General features: G+C 38.5%; 1 protein-coding gene across 1 annotated transcript in view; it reads left to right on the top strand.

Moving 5' to 3' along the window:
• Positions 1-17666, top strand: part of ARHGAP6 (Rho GTPase activating protein 6) — a 249467-nt gene that overhangs the window by 59068 nt on the left and 172733 nt on the right. The gene's annotated exons all lie outside the window — the stretch shown is intronic.

Below are 17666 nucleotides of genomic sequence, written 5' to 3'. Positions count from 1 at the left end.
GTAAAAAAAAATTCTCTAGTTCTGTAAAAAAAAAAAGAAGGCAGAGAGATGGGAAGTTTAAAGCCTACAAATTAAAAAGAGTGACAATTACTTGTTTATTAAATTGTTTTATTACACAAGTATTTTTAAGCCCTTTCCTTCTTTGTCTGGTATTTTACAGGCTATGGCGATACAGAGGTAGACATAATATAACAGAACTTAACAGGACTAGATAATACCCTTTAAGCTTGACAGCAGCAATAGTAGGAAACATGATTATAGAATAAGAGTTAACCTCATGAGTGTCATAAACTAAAAGCATCTTTGTTCTATTTTTAATCATGTATATTAAGAAGTGATATAGTCTAACATTTTTTAATTTAGAAATTTGAAAACAAGTTTAGATAAATTCATGGAAGGTGAATCCAAATGTAATAACTAAGGCAAGTTGGGAAGTTAGTATCGGAGGAGGGATAAGAATGCTATTTTAGACTATAACAAAATAAACTTGCCCTCTCTAATATGTCACCTGGATCTTCTGACAGATATGGAACTCTGGGCCAAATGGGCCATGAAGAAAATTTGAACACATGTAAGCTTTGGAGTTCATCAGCTTTTGTGGGTTTTAAAATGGAATATTTATCCTAAGGGTTTGTCTACCCTGAGCTGTATCTCGTAAATGAAAAGTACAACGTGTGCATCTTCCATGCTGAAAAATAAACGGTAACCTCATCTTTTGTAAACAGTAATGCAATATGCTTAGTGAGATTTACAGATGCATCCGTTTAGATAAACGGTAAGAATCCTTATTAATAATTAGTCCTTTTGCAAGGCCAAGGACATACTACATAGGAAAGTTATTTTATGACCACCACTCTTACCAGCACCTAGAACAAAGTCTAACACATAATAGGAAGTCAGTTAAAATTTGTGGGATGAGTAAATGAATCAGGTGGCATTTCAGACATGCTGAAAGAGGAAAGCAGTATTCGTTGTTCCTATTTTAGTTCTTTTTTCAGAGTGCAGAATTGCTCCAAGGCAGCTCACGTAGATAGTCCCAGGTCACTGCAGGAAACCAGGAAGGAGAGGGCAAGGATTGACCTTGTGGCTTTGCCAACTGTCTCTTCTATTCTGGTTTTGTTTCCTTCATTTGGAGAAGCAGATGTGCCTGCCTGATAGGCCGGAAGCCTGGAAGCCCCAAGATCGGGAGGTAACAACATCCTGGTCTCTCAAATTTCCTGGGTGATTCATTGGCCAGCCACAACTACAAGATTCATCACTTCCAGAAACTTAGTCCCATCAGTGCTCTTGTGAAATGGGCTTACAACTGAAAGCAAATAACAATAATTAGCAAATTATAGATAGCCATATTGTTTACACATAATACTTTTTGAATTTAAAACAAGCTAATTTAAAGCTAAAATATTCCTTGTTATAGCTACTTCTATATGAAAGTACTGAGTCAATTTGTCCTTGGGGTAAAAGATCTATCACAGATGAATTCAAATAAGAACAGCACAGGCTCCATTTCCTCCCATCTCAGAGGTAAAGGTATCTGTCTTCCTATCCAAGTCCTGTGCAATCATGCTTCTTCAGGGTCCACTCCAAATAGTATCATCTCACTCTCCTCTAGTTTCAACTTCTCTACACACTCAATTATCTTCTTATGTCAAAACCCTTCCTTGAGCAAACCTCTCCTGAAAGCCATCTCTTCTATCTTTTACAAATAAACCTCTTGTAGGGATAGTTAACACTCAAAGCTACTTCACATACTCATCTCTATTCACTCCGCAACCCTCTGCCAGCTGGCTTCTACTCCATCACTCTCTTGAATCTCCTTTTTCCAAGGTTACAGAAGACCTCACTGCCAAAATCAGGATAATTAGTATAAGGTATTGCATTTAACCTCTGGTGGCTTTTGAATCCAGCTCTGTTTCTCCCTGGCAACCTCTTTTCCTCCGTTTTCCGTAATTCCTTTATTTCTGTTTATTTCTCCTCCTATCTTTCTGAGTTCTTTTGCAAGGCCAAGGGCATACTACATAGGAAAGTTATTTTATGACCACCACTTGGTCTCCTTTACCGGCATCTTTTTCTTCATTTGCTCCTTAAGCACGTTTCCATCTTAGGCCTCTTCCCTTATCACTATACACACATTCTTTTCACCCTGTTGTCAATTCCATGGTTTTAGCTATCATTTACTTTGTTTTAGCATCTTTCATGTTGCAAGGAGTAGAGACATGCTTGGTTATTTCAGGTAGTAGAAATTCATTGTAAAGTTACAAGGGAAGGAATGTAAGAGGAGAAAAACCTCTTAACCCTTGGGAGAACTGGGACACCACTCCAGGCAGGACTCAGAGGGAACTCAACACAGTGCAAAATATGAGTCTTTAGCAATGCTGGACATTTCCCAGGCTGTAGAGTCAACTTCACTCACTATTTCAGTCTCTCTCTCTTTCCCTCCCTACATCCCTCCCTCCCTCGATCCTCCCCTCTCTTCTTTACCCATTTCTTATCTCTAGTCTCAAATACCTTCGACTTTCCTTCTCTTTCCCTCAGGGTTTCTGCTCATTTGTGTCATCTGCTGCCTCCTGATTTCTGCTCTGTCTTTGACTACCCATAGTTCTTTGGTATATACACTTTATTCTATAACTTAAAACATTGTTATAATTTTTATATTTGCCTTCTGGCTGCTTTCAGTGCCTTCTGGAACTAGGTGGAATATATATTTATGCACGTATATATAAATGAAGGAAGGAAAGAGGGAAGGAATGAATGCAACTTTGAATCAAATCTACTCATTTCATCTTTGTGTCCTCAGTGGCTGCCTATGATATAATAGTTGCCAATTAATGAGCACCTACTATATACCTCACATTATGTCATTTACGTATATTTCTGGTCTTCACACACTCCTAAAAAGAGATGGTATTTTCCCCCTTTTTTACACATAAGGAAACTGTGGCTCTTACAGACTAAATTACTTGCTCTAGATCACAGTGCCAGAAATGGTGAAGCCAAGATTTAAAAACTGTTATGCTTTTTAGGAAATATTTGAATACCTGAGTAATTGAATGCAATGTGGTTTTCTGCATTCATTTTTAAATAAAACAAGCAGTAACCAAGGTATATTTTGATAATAGTGATTAAAACAATAATTGGTTGGTCTTTTATGTTGCTAGAATTTTTAGCTTGTGAAAACACAGAGCAAGAGGGAAAAATAACTGTCCTCGAATTTGGAAAGCCTGTTGGACAGGTCAAATGAATTAGAAGGCATTCAGCTGCAAGTAACAGAACGCTCCCCCTCCAACAAAATTAAGTAGCAACGAAATTGTAGTCTAACACAGTAAGAAATCCAGAGCAGTGTAGGATTCAGGTACAGAATGTTAGGGTAGCAGGTCTTTCTCCCTGCAGGCTCTGTCCTGCTCTGTGTGTTGGCTTTACTCTCAGGCTGGTAGCAAGATGGCTGCATCAGTTCCGGGCATCACATTGAGATATGACAATGACCAGAGGAAGAAGTACAGGCCATCTATTTCTTTCTCCTTCTTAGCAGGAGACTCTTTCCTGGAAGCTTCTTCATATCTCCTTGGCTGGAATTGAGTTGCAGGCTGTGGCAATGACTGCTGGTTGCCACCCCTTCTCCCTGCCTTCCCCCTGCCTACCTTTCACTGCCTCCCATATAGCTAATTGTGGCCATTTGACTAAGACTCCACCAATCAGGGCTTCCTGTTGGCTGAAGTACAGATGCGTTGTCCAGAGCTCAAGCAGCCATGTCAGACCTGAGACAGCACAGCAAAATGACTGACAAGTAACCTAGTAGGAGCTTCATCCCTGATGCCATTGCAGTGCTCCAAGTTGCCTAACATCCGAATTTTTTTCCCCAACAGGGAACTATACTTGCATTTTATTTAAAGCCACCATTATTTTTATTTCTTGCTCTTTTTGTAATCGTTATGCAACCAAAATTAGTCTGATATCCATTTCCCTTATTAAGACCTGGAAAGTGGAAGGGTATAACCACAACTGACTAAAAATAATGAGGATCTATTGTTGGAGCCAGGGATGGGTCATCTACCCTTCGTCACATGGGGAAAGGTTGAATAGCCAAACATCAGACCTCTGTTTGGAAGGAGGAGGGAAGGAGAAATGACTGTTGGGTAGGCAACTAGCAGAGGCTGCTAACAAAGTTAAGTAACTTTCCCAAGGTTACATGGCTAATTATTGATGGAAAAGAAATTCCAACTCAGGTTGCATAAAAGCAAGTTCAGTGGACTCATCTTTACAAGCTGAGTTTAGTTGACAATTTGTCATTGATATTATGAAGGAAATTCAGATATAGCTGGGAGATGACACCCCAACTGTTAAACATCTATTGCTTCTTTAATTTCCTCTTACCAAGGTACAAATGGTTAGTAGTTACCTCTGCATTGGTGAGAATTATATACATATAGGTAAATGTTACATGCACGAGGAAAAATAGCAGACAGAGCAAACCACCTCAGAGTTATATACTTGGCCATGGGTAGTAATGCGAGGAAAATTTGCCTTGCTAATGTTGTTTGCTTGAGCTAAATATTGAAATAGCATGTATTTCCCTAGTGTATGAAGTGGACGGGGGGTGGAGGCGGAATTGAGGTGAAGTGGGATTGTTTTGAGTGGTGGGAGGAAGGCAACCCAAATATGTGTTTGTGGGCTTTTTAAAGTTTGAGGCCAATTTGAAAAACGACCAGCACTTCACCAAGCACATGGGTTTCCTTGTCAACACCATCCTGGTGCTGACCCTGGAAGTTTCACTTCCCTTAACATTGCAACTCCATTTCGGGATAGGGCATAGCACTTGGATTTCAAGGGTGGTGGCCTCATTAACAATTTGTGGAACTCAGTAGCCATCTCAAAAAAGCAAAACTAGTAGGAATGACACTGTTGGAAAATCCTGTACCTCAACTTTATTTTAATGGTTTTATTTTTTTCTTCTTGTTTTAAGAGGACCTTCAAAGTGAAGTATCAGAGAGAAATAGTGCCTTTGTTATAATTTACAAATATATTTCTCTTAGTCAATTGAAAAAGTGGAAAAAATATTTTGTTTGTGGACAGTATTTGTATAAGATTCAAAGGCAGATTTTATCTATGTGACTGACTTATGAGTTGCTAATGGCCTTCGATCCCAGTGGATTTGCAAAATGATTTCACTAAGGCTGAAGGACGCAGGAGAAAGAAGGCAAATCTGAAGTCTACAAGATTCCTGAAGAAGCATCTTCTTAGATGACAAGAGAAGGAATATTTTTTTTTAAGTGTGAAGCAATGCAATATACAATTACAGTGTTTAATAATACTTACTTATGCTAAGATGATTAAGAATTTTGATTGCATTGGAATATGGTGTTAGGAAGTTTGGTACTGATACACATTTTAAACAAGCCTTTTATTATAGGTTAAATCAGATTGGGAGGTTATATTGAAAATACTTATTAGCAAGACTTTTTGGTTGCCTTTAATCTTCCTTTAAGGGCCATTTACAGAATTAATTTGTTAATTATAAATAATTTCTTCTCATTATCTAATGAAGTTTCTTTTTCTGTTATTCTGAGTGATTATGTGTTCCTGAGTATAAAAAAAAGTTGCATATAAAAAGTTTTTTCTGACATCACTAATTCAAGTGGGTCCATTTGTCTCATGAAAGATGGATTTGACACTACCGGACTTTGGGGTGAGCAGGTAATGCTTCTCTATAGATTGATGCCATCAGCTGTCAGAGGACTTGACATTCGTGTAAGGAAGAAATGATTTATAATACCTAGTCCCTGAAGTGTTTGCTCTTTTAAGGAAATGCTATAGCAAGTACTAATATAATAAAATATTATTATTAATCAATGCAGAATTTACCCATTCTTTTATATATAGAATTCTTCTAAATTAAGATGAGTTTATTTTTAAGAAGATAAATAAACTCAGGATTTAATTTTGACTTTCTGCAGGACTTTGCATTAAACTGTTTATAGACATGAATACATGATGACAAAATAGAATGAAATATCCCAAACTGATCTTTCTATTATGAAAAGTCAATAGAGTCGCTAAATTATAGAATTTACAGAAGACTTGAGATAACTCATCACTACCTGAGGAAAACAATTAAGATATAGTTAGGAATACAGTTATCATATGACCTAGAAATTCCACTCCTAGATGTCTTTTTTTTTAACTTCCCCCCCCCAAAGCCCCACTAGATAGTTGTATGTCATAACTGTACATCCTTCTAGTTGCTGTATGTGGGACGCAGCCTCAGCATGGCCGGAGAAGCGGTGTGTCAGTGCGCTCCCAGGATCCGACCCCGGGCCGCCAGCAGCGGATCACGTGCACTTAACCACTAAGCCACAGGGCCGCCCCCCTAGATGTCTTTCTAAGAGAAATGAAAACCCTTGTCCACACAGAAACATATACATGAATGTTCAGAGCAGCATTATTTATGATAGCCAAAAAGTGGCAACAATCCAAATGTACATTAACTGATGAATAGATAAGCCAATGTGATATATACATACAATAGAATATTAGTCAGCTATAAAAAGGACTGATAAATACTACAACATGGATGAACCTTGAAAACATTATGCTAAGTAAAGAATTCAGACACAGAGGCCCATGCTGTATGATTGCATTTATATGAAATGCCCAGAATAGGCAATCCATAGTGACAGAAAGCAAATTCGTGGTTGCCAGGGACTGGGGGAGGACAGAGTGGAGAATAGCTGTTATTCGGTGTGGCTTTCTTTTTGGGGTGATGAAAATGTTCTAAAATTGATTGTGGTGGTGGTTGCACAACTCTATGAACATACTAAAATGCACTGAATTGCACACTTTAAAATGGAGAATTTTGTAGTATGTGAATTATATCTCAATTTTTAAAAAAAGATAGAGTTAAGATCCAAGTTTGTGAAAAAGCAAACCTGGTTGGTATTTCTACCTCCTCTATCTACATGGAAAATATTTATTAAGAAAATCACTGTGTCCCTAGCACACTGCTGGCCACAAATTGTAGGATACCCAAGAGAATCCCTGGGCTCTAAGTGACTTGTTAGCACAAGGGAGAGATGTTGTGTGTCACTCAGGCAGAATCTGTGAGGCTAGCCAGAGAGACCCCCATATCTGAAAAGTGCTGAAACTTTGGAGGGAGAAAAGAGAAAAAAATACTACAGCTATTTGAATGCCATGGACAGAATTAGAAGTCTGATCAACTGACCAAAAAACATATCAAATTTAGAGACTAATAAAGACATGAGCCAAATCATGAGAGTGTAGGATGCAGGTTTCTCTAACTCCCTCCCTCATCTAACTAAAAAAGAGGAAGAATTTCCCACCAACTGAATGGGAGAAAAGCCAGGAATCCTGTGAATCAGAGCCCCTTGGATTTCATCCATCCCCATTGCTCTGGAAGTGATTAAGTCCAATGATGAACCAATGTCTGTAAAGAATGATGCATTGGGCATGTATCTGTCATTTTGAGATTAATTACAAAAGGTAACCAAAAGAAAATGACTTCCCAATTCAATGCAATTTGGGGTTGGTTCATAAGCACAACATTAAAATCCACAATGAAATACTCAGAGACTACAGGAGCAAAGCTGTAGGCTTTCTGAGTTGACCTGAACTATCATCTACGGGCAGGTAACACAGCTATGATGAAATTCCCCAGCAATAGAAGGTGAAAATGAATTACTGAGAGGCACAGGCTCAGTTAGTACTAAGTGTGTAACCAACATAGCAACAAAGAGGTAAAGGGGATACTTTCAAATGTACTCCCTCTAGCAACTATGCCCTATACAGTAATGTTCTAAACTTGGTCTAACCCTGTAGTATCATTTTCCTTGTTTCTGAGTCAAGGCAATGTGGATATTTTGTGTTATTTAATTATGTGATAAATTCTCAATTTGCTTTGGTATTATTTATATAGTAATTAGGTGGATGTAAATCTTCTAGAAAGTTTTGTTAGATATTAAAAGGTACAGATATTCTATTAAAATATATGCTATATTTCTTACAATATTATATCAAATAATTATATTAAATCATTATAGTATTGAAGCACAGGCTAACAAAATTCATTGATGTCCCACCAGACATAAGAAAAGTATAATAATATTTTTTAAAAGACAAAAAAATTAACAGTAATCAAAAGATTAAAGAAAAAAACCCATATTGACATACTACTCTAATATTTTGCCACAAAACAGCAAAAACCATGTTTTTATCACTCTGACATCAAAATAATTCCAATTAGGTTAGGGTCATATACCCTAGTGAAAGCGGTCAAGCGAATAGCCACTTTGCCAAACTAGAATTTCCACTGTTGACTACATCATTCCTCATTCTTTAACCTGAATCCCCTGGAGAAAAAGTAGGAAGTTAATGGAGCAGCAAGTGGTTGGTGAGCACCTTCCGCATGCCTAGTACTTATGGAGTTGTGGGGAACATGAAAAAGCATAAGACATCATTCCACTCTTCCGAGGGCATGGATTAGCGCATAGCGCACTGGGAAAACTGTCTTCCACTCCATTGTCTTCAGAATAGGACCAGCCTTTAAGCAAAATTCTAAAGTTTGGTTCAGGCCTTTATTAATTAATTAGCATGAATCCATTTATCGTGGAGACTACACCACCTGCTGTACTCCTCAGCCACCCCAAGCCATCAGTAAACTTCTTGTCTCTCCTTTTTAAGTATCCGCTTCTCCCTTAACGAACCTCTTCCTCTTCTTCATATCTCTCACCTAAATCTAATGTAGGAGAATTGAATGACAGTGGTGGGACCTAAAAGGTCATATGTTTGGCCTCTCGCCCAAAGCAAGAGTCCTTTTCACCACATTGGGGATGGATGATCAAATGGTTATTTGCATGAGTCTCTGAGTGTTGAGTCCCCTTCCCCTTAAGTCATTTATCCTTGGGTAAATGTTTTCTTTAAGGAGTCTCCTTAGGAGAGGCCCAGGCCTACTCCCTGGAATTCCCATTCAGTCATTTTAAATCTTTCTTAAAAGATAGACCAGATCTATTACTGAATCCACCTGATGGCCATTCAAATATTTGAAGTCAGCGTTTCTGTTACCCCACAGTCTCCACAACTCCAGACTAAACAGCTTCAATTACTTTCATGGACGTCAAAGGTTTGTTAAATGACAATGTTTCCAGAACCTTCTCCTCCCCATCCACACTGCCTTCTGCAGAGCTTGCTGGATGCATTGATGTCTTTCCCAAAGATGGGGCCTCTGGAACAGAATTTGGTGCTCCACGTGTGCTCTGGCCCCGGGTGGAGCCCCCTGCGTTATCACTTTTCTCAAGTTAAATTCTAAAGTTCTTTTCATGCAGCCCAACTTTCCATTACCTGGTTTAGCGCTTTTGTCAGACTTCATTTGAGTTTAGTGGACAATCTAAGAGCTCTGCCTCTTCCTCAAGTCGCCTATCTCCAATTAATTTTGTTATAATTTAAACGCAAACTTCTCTCTAATTTTTTAAATCTTTTTAGTTTAGTCTCTTTCTAAACTTTTGATCTAATTAAATTATTATATGTAAATCTAAACTATATTTAAAAACCCTAATTCTCTCTCCTGTTATATTATCTATTCTTCCTAGCTTAGTGTCACCTGCAAATTTGATAAACATGACCTATACCTTTATGTCAGTTTTTGATGGAGGTGTTGAGCAAGATGGGGTCAAGTGCCTGCCATTGTAGTTTTGCCCTCTTTGTTAATTAGTACCTGATATTCATAGTTCTTAAGTCCACCTGAATGTACAACAATTTCTGCTATATTTTACTGTCCGGTCCACAAAGGTTCCAAAAAAATTTGTCCAGTACTTCACTGAAATCAGTCATTTATCTAAACCTTTTGGGGTCAGGTTCCATGGTAATGGAAGAAAGGTGGGTAGATGGTCTGTGGGGAAAATATATTGAAGCTAGGGAACTACCAGGGAATCCTTCTATATAGAAGAACTGTATATTACTGTGTTTATCTTTGAGTTTACTCTATCATAGATCACATTCCTCTCCTAACTAAAATTCTATAATTAATAGTCCTCATTTCACAATAAATGGTGATGATGGTGGTGGTCATGATGATGGTGATGGTAGTGGTGGTGGTGACAATGATGGTGATGATGGTTTTAAATGATAGTGATGATGACGATAATGGTGGGGGTGATGAACATATATATAGCTCTTTCCAGGTGCCAGGCTCTGTCTTAAATGCTTTACAATTATCATCTCATTTAATCATCACAACAATCTTGTGGCCTAGAGGTTGCACTGACCCTGGCCAGTTTGGACATTTACAACTGTTAGGTTCTCTTTGGTAGATGCTGGAAACCACTAAGAAGTGCAGGGTGGTAATGGTTAACTACTGCTTCACCATTTCACTATCAGATTTAATGAAAGACTGAATTCTCCCACATATATAAACATTTATTAGACAGCAGGCACCAAAACCCAACTTTTTTTGTTAGCTTGACAACAACAATAAAAAATTTAGGGTTTCTGTCCTTTCAGATATTCTAAGCATCTCTTTGCATGAAAAGTTTGCGTGATGCAGTCACAAAAGATTGTTGGATCATTTCAAACCTGGGCAGTGACTTTTCTAGAAAATGGCTGCACCCACTTTATGGGCACACCCTCTCCCATGATGGGGTTAAGGAGAGTGACCAGAAAGTGTTGAGAGGAAGCAGAACAAGTAGGGAAGAGGGAATTGAAACAAGGAGTGAGGGGTCAGGCAAAAATTCATTTGGGCCACTTGCCACATATTCAAACTCCTTATCCTAAACTGGGTTTGCTCAACTACCAAGAAATAGATGTGGCCTTTGGGACATTTAGCCCAGATTTACACCCACTTTTTTTTCAGTAGAGTGTAAGCGTTGCTGTTGCCTGAGACAGATTGCTTCTGGTCAAACAAGGACACTCCAACATTATATCAACACTAAAGACTTCTAAGCACTAAAGATTGGTAAATTCCCTGAAATGAAGGAGTTTAGTTCTCAGGGTGACTTGAAATTAAACTTTTTTTTCACTGTTTTTATTTTAAAATACTTTTGTCTGGGAGAGAGCGCTATGTGGAATTAATACCTTCTTCCATCTACACAGCACCATGCAGGTTAACCTAACGTGAATGGGGAAATTTTTTTCTTGCCTTCTTTCCAAATGCCTTTTTTCCAGGGCTTACCTCCGTGTATTGATCAGACTGAACGGTCCAAAGAACTGAGACTACTCTGGAGGACAGATTTTTGTTGAAACTTATACAATAGTGCAAAGGATGATGCTTTTCACAACCAACACAAATATGCAGCTTACCTTCGGTTTAGAAACATATTAGTTACTGAGGCAGTAATTTCTTTCTTTTTTTTTTAAGGAAGATTGGCCCTGCGCTAACATCTGTTGCCAATCTTCCTCTTTTTCTTTTTTCTCCCCAAAGACCCAGTACATACTTGTGTGTCAGAGTTGTAGAGTTGTAGCTCTTCTATGTGGGACACCGCCTCAGCACGGCTTGATGAGCAGTGAGTAGGTCCGCGCCCAGGATCTGAACTGGCGGACCCTGGGCTGCCGAAGCAGAACTCGCGAACTTAACTGCTATGCCACCGGGTAGGCCCCAAGAGGCAGTAATTTCTAATTAGCTACTCACAGATGAATGTGGTAGTAAGTATGCTTGAACTTGATAATAGACTTTGAAGGCATTTTTAAAGGTCAGCTAACATTCATATTGTCTAAAAAAATAGTATGTATATATCTACATATACACAGTATATATACATCAATCTGGATAACATAGTATAGAGTATGTGTATATGTGTATTGATATATGCCAACTACAAGATCATTCTCAGGTGCTTATTTTAAGAAATAAACCCAAGTCTGCTTACTTCATTTCAGAGTCCCCACAGATGCTGCAATATTTTGTCCTTGGGGCTGATTAAGTGAGAAATGTAGAAGACCAAAGCTGAAGTGTTGTTATGGTTCTGAACTGGAGAGTTAAGGGAGGTCATTCAGGCATGCTGAAATTTCTCTTCTGGCCTCTCCATGGACTCACTACACTGAGCTTGGCCCTTTCATTAAAGACTCTGGTCAACTGACTTAAGAAGACATCAGATTTGAGAGACTCTCTGCTCTTTCATATACTATTACACTGGTCTCCAGTGGTTCCTGTGCTGTCTTTAAGAAAATAACAGAGGCCTTGGCTTCCTTGAGCTGAATAAACTGAAGGTATACCAGATGTACCTGCTTCGGCATGACCATTGTTGCATTTGAACTGGTTAACAGTGTGCATTTTTAAGGATCCTAGGCAGTGACTATTCTTCATCTCCTAGCAGATTACACTCTGCTGATATAATCATCCAACATCTCCTCTGTTGCATTGTTAGCTCTGTGTGTGTGTGTAGAAACCATCTGAATTTGTAATTCATCAATTTGTACCAAACTATCTCTTTGCCATTGGTGAGAACAGTATCCTTTGCACACATAAGTTCCACGAATTCGAGAGGACTATTATATAATAGTGAGTCCTTCAGTTGATTCAAATATGGTGTTACTGAGGTCCTAGGTCTGATCTTGATTACAACTCTTTCACTTTCTGTTCCATGGCTGAGCATCTCCATGCTTTGGCTGCTTGTCCTACAGTTGTCCTTTTGGCCTTGGGAAGGCCAGTTGAAAATGTGGATGAACAAGTACAAATCAATCCCCAGAACAAGAGAACAACAGTTCAAGTACACAGCTCAAGCCTGGATCATGGTTCATCCTTTCCCCAAGAAAAGACAAAGACATTTCTGTATAGATGAAAACATATTTGCATGGAGCATGGTATGGTGGAGTGTGTGTGTGTGTGTGTACGTGTGTGTAATGTGTCTATATTCGTGTGCATATGTGTGTGTGTCAGGAGAGGGGTAGATCTGTTGTTGTATTAATGATGACAGCAAAACATACCCATTAGTTACCCTGGAGCAAGTTGTGTGCTGAGTGTTGAACCTGCCGTATGTTTATCTGTGCAAGGGTAATAATCACCCAAGCATTTCGAGAAGGGAAAGGTGAGGATTGATTTGTCAATGCCTAAGGGTCTCCCAACGTGTGGTCTACAACTGTGTTTGTCAGTAAGTTGTTTGGGCCTTAGCAGGAATTTTCCCACAGAAAGGATGTTCTAACTGGCAGGTTCCCAGGACCGCCCACAAATCCATTTAACCATAACAGAACTGACGAGCACTGTCAGGGCTGGAGTTGGCTTCCAAGTGGGAAGTCAGCCTAGTATTAATAGCACGGTTCCAGCTGTACTGTGGGTCCAGCGGACTTCTGATGGACCGGCCTGGGAACCGAGGCACTCTTTGTCACATTTATGGGAAATGGATTCCTTGGTGAGCATAGTGGGAAAGGAGTACTGCGGTGGCATGAGAACCATGGCTTCCCACTTTCCCCTTCTACTCTAATCACTACCAACACCACTGTCCAGCAGGAAGAGATCAAGGTGAATCCTAGAGGAATACTTCTCCTGCCTCAAGTCTGGGCAGAGCCTGCCCTGGTCCTGGTTCAGCTCACTTGGGCTGGCTGTTCCCAGGTACAGGATATTTGTAAGTTGGGTGTTTCTAGGTCACCTGTATGTAATTATGTGATATAGATGTTTATTTTAACATACTAGCTGTTTATCCAGGTAAAATTCTATTAGAATTTAAGATTTATTTTTATTTTAAAAACGTTTTATTGATTTTGACTAATTTCATCCCTGATTATGTTCTTGTGCTTCTTTAATTGGTGAAAGCCACTATTTTTATGCAAATGGAAAGGGTGTGCATGGTTACAGTAAAACATTCCATTTTCTGGTTATAGGAGGAAATGGGAGAAGGGGGTGGTGCAGTGTGTGTGTGTGTGTGTGTGTGTGTGTGTGTAATTTGAATATGACCCGAAGGTGTGTTGTTCAAACCAAGATATGCTTTAAGAAATTAAAAATTTTATTTGTACTCAAGGAAGCTCTTTTTCACTAATATATTTGGAAATATTTCAGACCTTTTTTTTGGACAGAAGTATTAGAATTAAAAGATTTTTCTGCCCAGGGAGTTCTTTAAATATATGTTTTTTAAAAGGATTTTTAAAGACTAGATGGCAACCAGTAAATTGTTCTCTGCTAATCCTAAGTAAATATCTCTGTGATGTAAGTGCTGCATCAAAGTTATCTTACGGGATACATAGGACCCAAAGGGAAAATAATTTGTTTAGTAACTTGATTTTCTTCCTTTTTTCATGATTCGCAAGTCGTTAAATTCATCCTGTTTGGGGCAGTATAAATGTGGGAAGTTGTAAATGAATAACAAACATAAAGTGTAAATCACCTAAAATGTATGTGAAACCCTGCTGGATTCTTAGGAGGTCTCTTGATATTTCTGAACCACACTTCTCTTTTCTAGCGTTCTATTTTGGAACACAGTCATAAACGCATAAGGAAGATTTCAGCACCAAATTACATTCATCTTTAAAATATTGGGCTCCTTCAGCCCCTTCCAAACACTGAAAAGTTCTTTGGAGTTTGAATTGCTGAGACATGGAAAACTTTTCTTCCAGAATATTTTTGAAGGAAAAATTATATTTTAGGGTTATGAGTATAGAATTATAATACAGACAGTCCACAATACTTAATAAGCCTCTGTAGGTAAGTCTAGATTATCTCTAAAATATCTCATTATTTCACCCAGCCCTGTAATTACATGTTTGAGGAGGTAAAACTGAGTGCACAGGATTTTCAGAGTGGCAGATCTATTTGGAGTCACTGTAACACAATTATTCATTTTGTAGGGAAGGGAACTGGTGACGAGAGGGGCTAAGTGACTTGCCAAGGCTACTGCTAGTGAGGGCAAAGCTGGGAGGGTGATGGTAAGCAACAGTGAGAGTGTTCATCACCTGTTGAAAGTCCTCTATTTCCTGGGTTTACTTACATCTTTTCATTTTGCCCTCACAACAACATTGCAAGGCAATGGGTCATATTCCAGTTTTATATATGAGAAAACTGAAACATGGGAGGTTCTCTAACTGCTTGAGGTCAATAGGTGTTAAGAGGCAGAGCAAGAATTCAAATGCACACCCACTGATTCTGAAGGTTTTATGTTTCTATTGTACCAGCCTGGCTCCCAGGCCTCAATATAGTCTAAAATCTAAGCAGCATCCCTTCTTTATACATGTTTATAGGTAATATATCAAGTGCATCTCCATCTAAGCAACCACTCTGGTTATTGAATTTGATGGGTAGTAGTCTGGGGTATTGGGTATCCTTACCTTAGTTTTTCTGACAAAAATGATTATCGCACTCCTATTAGATTTAATGATATTCCAAAATTTGTCTTCAATTAATGCTTCCTTTTCTCCTTTGGAAAATACATACTTTAAAATGTCTAACTCCTTTATTTAGATCTAAAGAAGAGTACACTCCTTTCTCTCATCCAGTGATTCATTCATTCATTCAATAAATATGTATTGAATGCCTACTATGAGCAGACACTGTTCTAGGCTTCGGAGATACAGCTCTGAATAAAACAGACACACATCCCTACCCTGGTGGTACTTTGGTTCTAGTGTATCAGGGGATAACCAATAAGTAGCAGAAAATAAAGTAAGTGAGATGGTGGTAAGTGTCCTAGAAACAGAAAATAAAGAAAAAAATCAGGGAAAGGAGACCCCAGAAAGATGGGGTGGGTGTTAGTCAAAAAGGACTTCACCAAGAGGGTGAACCTGGGGAGTTTTGTTATCACATTATCGATTCAGTGAAAAATGCCAGTAGGTGTCTATTTTTTCAGCAAATTTCTTTCCAAAACCATAATACTCCAATCCCCACCAGTGGTAAAATGCTTATCTGAACTCTGTCTCCATCCTCGTGATACCTCTTCCCATTTATTCCTTGTATAAATCATTGTTATCCCTATAGTACAAAAAAACAGGAATAAAATGGGTTGCCCACGAATCTAAGGGGGATATGAATAGAGAACAAGACAAGAACCTGGTCTACTCTTCCCAAACATCTGATTTAGAGGGGAGGGGACCAAATCTCAGAAATATTGAAATAACTAGTCCAGAATCTCATGGCAAGGTGCTCATTATTCCATTTATCCAACAAGTTATCTACTGAGTTCCTACAGTGGGCCAGGCTACTGAGATAGATTAAGGAGATTCAGCAGGACTCACAGGAGATAGTCTCTGGCCTAGAGGCACATACAGAGATCTCTGACCCCAACCCAGGGCTCATTCCCCTATACTATGATGGAGAATCTCCTTTCTTTTCCAGGGTCTGAGAAGAATGAGAATGGTGTTCCCATTTGTATTTAGATTTCCTACTCTGCACTTCAAGTGTGTTATGGGTTAAATGAGACCACATTAGCTGGCCTAGGAACCAAAACCACTGTGTATATTGTTTCTATGGGAAAATGCCTTCAGACTTTCAAATATCAGCCATCTTTACAAACTTCCAAATTGGAGAGTGTCTGAGTTGGAAAATATGAGCAAAGATTGTTTAGAGTCCATTGAGGCAAACTTTGGCTGCTCAGCCTCCAAGATATTGAGCATCTCCTGGAGTAAACAACATTCTCTTCGGTTCTGACCGCAGCATCAAATGAGATACAAATAACTAGTAATAGCTTCCTCAAAATTGTATGGAAAAAGTTTTTGTCTCTTCACTATGAAGACAAACTGATGATCATAAATATTCACCTTTAAGAAAAAGGTCCACAAATGGTAATCTGTGGAATGTGTATACCAGCTATTCTGTAGTTTGTTATAGTTCCCTAAGGCCATGAGGATCTACAAGGGGATTGTAACTCATTTAATCTGTGTCTATTTTATTATCTATGGGTGGGACTCCCATTTTCATTCATGGCAGTAGCCTGCATAGTACCACAAATGCATGTTGAATGGAGTGGAGTGGAGGGAAAGGTTCTCTTGGCCATCGCGTACACTAGCAAGTGTCATTTTCCCATCTTTCTTCCATAATGCGAATGCCATGGGCATTTCGGTTTCTGTTCTACATCCCTGCTTGATCAGAGTGATATTGCTGTCATAATAAGGACTTTGAATTTATATAAGCTTCCTAAGGAAATGTGAACTTGGATTGAACTGCAGTGGATGCTCCACTGAAGTTCAAAAGAAATATGATTATGGTTGCCTTGGCAACCATAGCTCTGCACTCTCTTTGCTTTATTACTTACTATTTTCCTATTTTGCGGTAATTTTGAGGAGAAACAAAGGCAAGGATATCAATAAGGTCTCATTTTCAATTTATGAGGTTGCTGGGAATGATACAACTTTATGTAGCTATAAAAGTATCTCCTTTTCTTAAAATTTCCCAAAACATTGGAAAGTCCAGGCAAGTGAAATGAAGTGAAAATAGGCTATTACTTATGTTGAAACATAAATATCATCTTTACATTATACAAAGGTAATTATTTTTAAAGGACGAAAGAAATGACCACTTTTATATGTCTCTCTAGCATACAACTATGACTTCTATATTTCTTTAAAAAGGGAAAATTTCTTAGTCAATAAATTTCCATAAGTATTTTTTTACATGTAATGCAGTTATTCAACTGCAAATAGCTATACAATTAAAATAGTTTTGCTCTTGAAAAGGGCCTGTTTGAGAGACTGTCAAACGGTGATATTTTAACAATGTGTTAGATTATTAATCATCAATACATCTTCTT

This window comes from Diceros bicornis, chromosome X, assembly GCF_020826845.1.
Source record: "Diceros bicornis minor isolate mBicDic1 chromosome X, mDicBic1.mat.cur, whole genome shotgun sequence".
Classification (NCBI taxonomy): domain Eukaryota; kingdom Metazoa; phylum Chordata; class Mammalia; order Perissodactyla; family Rhinocerotidae; genus Diceros; species Diceros bicornis.
The sequence above is the reverse complement of the archived record's forward strand: the minus strand, read 5'-3'. Positions and strand labels throughout refer to the sequence as shown.